This window comes from Pinus tabuliformis, chromosome J (assembly GCF_031772625.1).
Source record: "Pinus tabuliformis cultivar Carrire ecotype Pingquan chromosome J, CPIR1, whole genome shotgun sequence".
NCBI lineage: Eukaryota > Viridiplantae > Streptophyta > Pinopsida > Pinales > Pinaceae > Pinus > Pinus tabuliformis.
This window is the reverse complement of record NC_142295.1, coordinates 1,025,430,593-1,025,437,039: the sequence shown is the minus strand read 5'-3', so window position 1 is coordinate 1,025,437,039 and position 6,447 is coordinate 1,025,430,593.

The window sequence follows — 6,447 nt, the reverse complement described above, 5'->3', positions numbered from 1 at the left end:
TAGAGAATCAAGAACTTGCAAAATTAGAGGAGATTCCATGAAAAATAGAAACCAAAACCTTTTGCTACCCCACTTAGGCGGAGACAACCAAAAAGAGACAAAATTTGATCGCTTAGTTGTTCAAAGATATTTTCTTCCTTTTGCTTATGAATATCCATCCCGATAAGTTATCAGGAGCAGATGACATGGAGACAATTACTACATTTCCTTGATGCATTTCCATTTTTAGAGGATCTACAACAATGGTTGCTTCCTTATCACTATCCGAGTGATTAGATTCATGAAGATGTTTATGTCTATTCGTGGACGAAGATGAGATCATGGTTATATCTCTCTCTTCTCCATCTAAGGGTTCCAAATGAAAGTGGGAGATGGTGAAGGAGGAGGGATCACAGAGTCTGTGGGACAATTTGGTGTTGTAGAGAGTTGAGCTGAGGCCAAAGGACTAGATTTGGCTATTGTTATTTTTTGTTGTTTTTGTTTTTGTTTTTGTTTTTTGTTTTTTGTTTTTTGTTTTTTGTTTTTTGTTTTTTGTTTTTTGTTTTTTGTTTTTTGTTTTTTGTTTTTTGTTTTTTGTTTTTGTTTTTGTTTTTTGTTTTTTGTTTTTTGTTTTTTGCTTTTTGCTTTTTGCTTTTTGCTTTTTTGCTTTTTGTTTTTTGTTTTTTGTTTTTTGTTTTTTGTTTTTTGTTTTTGTTTTTATTTTTGTTTTTTGTTTTTGTTTTTGTTTTTGTTTTTTTTTTTAAATATGTCTAAAATCTATTACTATAACAAAATGATACATGGAGGCACTGGCCTCTGCAGTTCTTAGCCAAAGTTCATGGCATACTGCAACCAAACAAAATGAAGACTGCCCAGAAGAGGGAAACCAGTCCAGTCCAAAATAGATTTGTTGCCTTTGCAGGGAAAACCAACATCTAAACATAGTGTGATATTCTTTTGAAAACAGCTTCAAAACTAACTATTTTTCTCAAAAATTCAGAAATAAACCCATAGGACTGGGTGCCGGGAACCTAAAACCTGAAGAAACGTGTTGGTTTAGTTGTCATTTCGTGTCGATGGGTGTTCTTCAAGAATTAGGCACCTGTAGGCATTGAGGTCATCCTCTTCTTTTTTCAGTTCACCCGTGTCTTCCTTCTCACTCTTGCTGACCATGGGGTGGTCCAGATTTTCTCGATTCTACTCCACTGCTATCAGAATTGAAAGCAAAAGGCTCGCCCTGAGCAGTGTCGTTCTTCTCCATTGCGCTAGTGGGACGTCCTTCAGCAATGAAAGGCTCCTCCTGAAACGTAATTGTTATGGTGGCCTTGATAAGAGGTCAATCTAGAGAGCATTGGTATGTGAAGTGAGCTGTATAACTGGAATGCTGAGAGCTGGAAGGGAGAGCAGTAGCTGATGGACAGGTTTGCAAAGGCTGGGAGCTAACAATGTGAGTGCGACCCCTGCCACTGCATGTATCAGGATAACGAGTCGAGAAATGATTTGACGAGGGGGAGGAGGAGTCAGAGATAGTTGAGGGCGAAGAATGGAGTATTCTACCTCTACTGCTGCCCCTCCTGCAATGCATTCGCTGACACAACTGAGGCATAATTTCATAGGGAGAAAGGGACTGACTGTGAGGAGTAGGCACGGAGTAGAAATGGTCACTTAGGGTGGCGTTATCAGAGGCAGAAGGCTCAGAAGCGAGGGTCAAGTTACATAACAGGCTCTGCAAATAGTGGTTGCCCTTCCCGAACTCTGTACAACAGAGAATTTGGCATCTCCTGCCTGTTGTCGTGCGAGTGCTTGGCTCCACGACAGCCAGGGGGCACTTACATTTCAGAGGCAGAGGAGCATAAACAGACGAGGATGCGGGCCGAAGAGTGCCTGAGGTCTCCATAATGAAGAGCCGAGGCAGGATGGCGGTGGTAAATTGGTGTGAGTGCAGCATTGAAGCGCATTTATGAAGGGCTGTAAGACATTTTTATGGCGCGGTGTGTGAGATTACGGGCGACCATGTGGCTACGCCACTTGCCAGCCCGTATCTCCACCATCGCATCAACCATTGAAAACACCCGCATCCGGGATTTTGTTGTTGCATGTTATCTTGCTTGTGAGCTGAGGAATTCTTGTATCCTTTTGAGTTTTTCCATCCTCAATTCTTTTTCTTGGCATCAAGGAGATGAGAATTCTAATGATAAAAAGGGAAAGCATTCTAGAGATAACCCAACTATTGATAGGACCTACAACCAAAAGTTGTGTTTTTGCAATCCACTGGTTGCAAAAAGGTTATGCCATTCCAATTGATAAGGATCCTCTCAGGCAACCCTTTGTTAAGATCTATTTCGACACAAATGTGTGTAAAGGCTACAATACTCCTCTTAATCAGCTTTGTATCTATCTTAATAAAGTGATCTAGAAAGTTTCCTTCCAAAGCTAAGATATTAAGAGTTAACAAATGAATGGGCATATTAGGAATTCTTACCCAAATTGGAGTAGCCAAAGTTATCATGGATAAAGGGTTGAAATTAGGAAACCATTGCTTAAAGGAGACCCTAGAGCGTCCCCAAAACCAAAGGTCCTTGATTAAAAACTCTTTGATGATCCTTTGAATTTTTGAAATAAACCACAAAGAAGCCCTTCAATTAGAAATACAGATCCATATTCGAGGACCAGGTTTTATGCTCCCACTCCCAAAGCACTGATGTCGATGACAAGAGCCCATTAAAATGGTAAATTATGTCCTTTCACTCATTGGATAATCTAAAAAGGTTAGATGAAGGGTCTTCCACCTCTAGTTATGTAATATATTTCACTTGTTCTACAATGAAGGTCAGCCCTAAGAGATCATTGGGAGTCAGTTGTGAGATCCTCGACTTTAAAGCATCCTTAAAGGACCGTGGTTGAGAGAAAGAGGGTGCACCCCAAACTTTGGCTCCTCTGTTCAGTATTGATACTAAGAGGATTAAGGCATCCTTGGCTATACCATAATATTTGAGCAAACCCTCTTGAACTTGCCTACCTCCATGTAAGAGTCGCATTGAGTTGGAAGGGATTCTTGTTTGATCTTGCATTTTGGCTGTGAGTGTAGAGACAAAGTCGATGACTCTCACTTGCAAACAGAGGGTGCCCTTGAGTGTGACTTCACGAAGACTAAAAATATCAAGTGATCTGAAGTGATCACATCACCTTGAAGGAGGAAAGAGCCTTGTTGCAAAAAATTCCTCACGATTTAATGGATTTGCAGTGATGGTGACATAATGAGGGAGCTCTGAATGAAGGGAAGAATATTGAAGCTAAAAATCCCCTAGAGACAAGGTGTTAGATGAATTCTTTAGGATTTCCATCATGACCCTAACTTACAATTAATGTTGATAATAATTATTATGTTTAAATATATAATTTAAGTTACGAAATATTTTTAGATTTACTCAGTTTTATTTCAAGTCTCACAAGAGATGTTGTAAGCTTAAATTTTACGATCATAAAGAATATGTTGAAAGTATTGAAAATGATTTTTTTCTTATCCAAATTCCCAATTTCAACATTTTTGCATTTGTTTTCATCACTATGATAAGAATTCCAAATGGCAATGATTTTCTTATAGAAGAGGTGGTTTTAATTTAAATGACAATTGAAATCAATACGTAACTATTTTAATTATATTTCTTTAAATTTGTTACAACCATATATAATTGGAGGATAAATTATTTTATTTTATTTAATCATCATATGATAATAAAATAAAATAAAATAATGTATCCTCCAATTATATGTGGTTGCAACACCTTTAAAGAGGTCCAAACTGACAAATAGTTAGGTATCGATTTCAAATGTCATTTAAATTAAAACCACCTTTCTATAAGACCAACCTAGATCCATCTTAACTTTGGATCTACAAAGCGTCAAGAGGAATCAAATCTCTTTTTACTCTAAAAGAGGTTTGCATCTCAAGAATTTTGATCCCTCTCGGCGGTTGGTAGATCCATATTTAAGATGAATCTATGCTAGTTTAATCATTAATTATAATTATAAATATAATTATTAATTTATGTTCTTTTTTTTTTAATTTTATTTTTAGTTTTATGTGAGTTAACCAAGTTAAAATGTTTTATTAATAATTATCACTATTAATTATACTTATTATTCTTCAATCATATAAAATAATTTATTCTCCAAGTCACAAGACTTTTAAAGAGATCCAATCTTACAAATAATTAGGCATCAAATTCAATTGTCATTTAAATTAAAACCACCTCGTTTGTAAGAAAGTAACAAAGTCATGGACATTTGGAAATCTTATCATAATCATGAAAACAAATGCAAAAATGTTCGAAATTTAGTATTAAGCGTTGAAAAAAATATTTTTCAACGTTCTCAAAATATTCTTAATGATCAATAAATTTGAGCTTACAACATCTCCTGTAAAATTTGAAATAAAATTGAGTAAATCAAAAAATATTTCATAACTTAAGTTTTATATTTAAACATAATACTTCTTATCTCATTGATGCAAATAAGGATTTCCTCTTGTGTGTTTAGATGGCTCCATCGAGACTTTGCCCATAATGGTTTTTAATTGCTACTATATGTCTATTATTTTGTGTGTTACTATATGTCTATTATTTTGTGTGTTTCTATATCTGTAGTTAAAGTCAAGTTTTTTTATTTTTAATTCATTCAAAATCCTGAAGGCCTTAAACATATATAAAAATTCTACATATAACATATAAATGAGTATAAAATAAGCCAAAATTTAAATTTTGATTGCACTCCAAGTTTCTTTCGTTGTTGGGCAAGAGCTAATGAGCCTGTCATAGGGCATTAAATGCCCGCTTAGATGCAAGCTCGATAGCCATATAATTTTCGATAAAGATGGAGTGTTCAGAAAGTCACCACACGTGTGTGTTATATATGGTTAATTAACTTGCCCGCTTAGCTGCAAGCTCGATAGCCATATAATTTTCGATAAAGATGGAGTGTTCAGAAAGTCACCACACGTGTGTGTTATATATGGTTAATTAACTTACAACTAAACAAGTATTTAATACACAATGACAGGCTAGTTAGCTCTGGCCCGCTACAATGGCTTGCGTACGGAGTAATGTTCGGAATCTGCAAATAAATTTATGCATTTTTAAAGCCGTTTGATTCCTTTTTGTGTCCCCCGATGGTCAAGAACAAATGTCCTATATTCTCTAAATTTAAACTTCCTATATACTCTAAATTTAAACTTCTAAATCTTTTTTGTTACTTTCTACGTCGTTTTGACGAAATTCATGCTCGCCAGCTGGACGGCAAAGAAAAAAGGCACCTGTTTCCGTGGGCCGTACATACTCTTTTTAATAAGGCAGGTGGTATGAATCCCCGCTAATAAAATTTAAAGGTAATTTATTTACTTATGTATAGTTAGTTTATTTATTTATCTATAGTTAGTTTATTTTAATTTGTACAAAGATTTTTGGATGCATTAGCTGTCTTTACTACTACAAAATCGGTGTAATAATGTTGATGGCTGAGCTGTATCTTATTGGCCAAGGGGCGGTTGGTTCTACAGCGTCTTTTCAATTTGGCACTTTTAGATTATGGGGCGGTTTTAGATTTGTTTTACATACTCTTGACAAATTTATAGCTAATTGTTAATTAAAAGTTTTGTTGTATCTCATTAGGCCAAGGGGTTGTTGGCTCTACAAAGACTTTTCAATTTGGCATTTTTAGATTTGTTTTAATTTTTTTTTTTACAAATTTATACCTAATTATTGGTTCTTGTCTCTAATTAAAAGTTTTGTTGTATCTCATTGGGCGAAGGCAATGTTGGCTCTACAAAGACTTTTCCATTTGGCACTTTTAGATTAATTTAGCATTTTTAGATTTGTTTTACATATTCTTAAAAAATTTATAGTTAATTATTGATTCTTGTCTCCAATTAAAAGTTACTTAAGAGACTTTAAGTTAACACTCTTAGTTTTTTTTTATACATTTTTGCGAGTTCCCAACCTATCATTGAGTACCTTTTTGTCACAAAATTTAACATCATTTTGCTCCCTTGCATATTCATTAGGTTTTGAAACTTCAGGCTTGCAAATATCTTGAGAATTCAACATTGATTCCACTCCATAGGGGAAGAGCACTTTCGAAGCTCTATGAGTTGGATTTATCCTATGCTACTCTTAGCCAAAAAGGAAAGCTCAAAGAGAAAAAATAAAGCATCTTGCTTTATATCGATCAAAATCCCGGAGCTAACTCTGAACTCGGTGGAATAAATAGATTCAAATTCCAAATCAAGCCAAGAAAAAGGCTATCATAATAGAATTGATTAGTACAGACTGAAATAAAGAGGAGAGTCAGAGACTGAAATCAATCAAACTGCTTCCTTTCTCGTCCTCGTCGAAGGCTTGTACTTGAGCTCGAGGGAAGGAAATGAAGTGAAAGATGAGCTTCTTTCTCATTGCCTTGTCTTTGGCTAGGAGA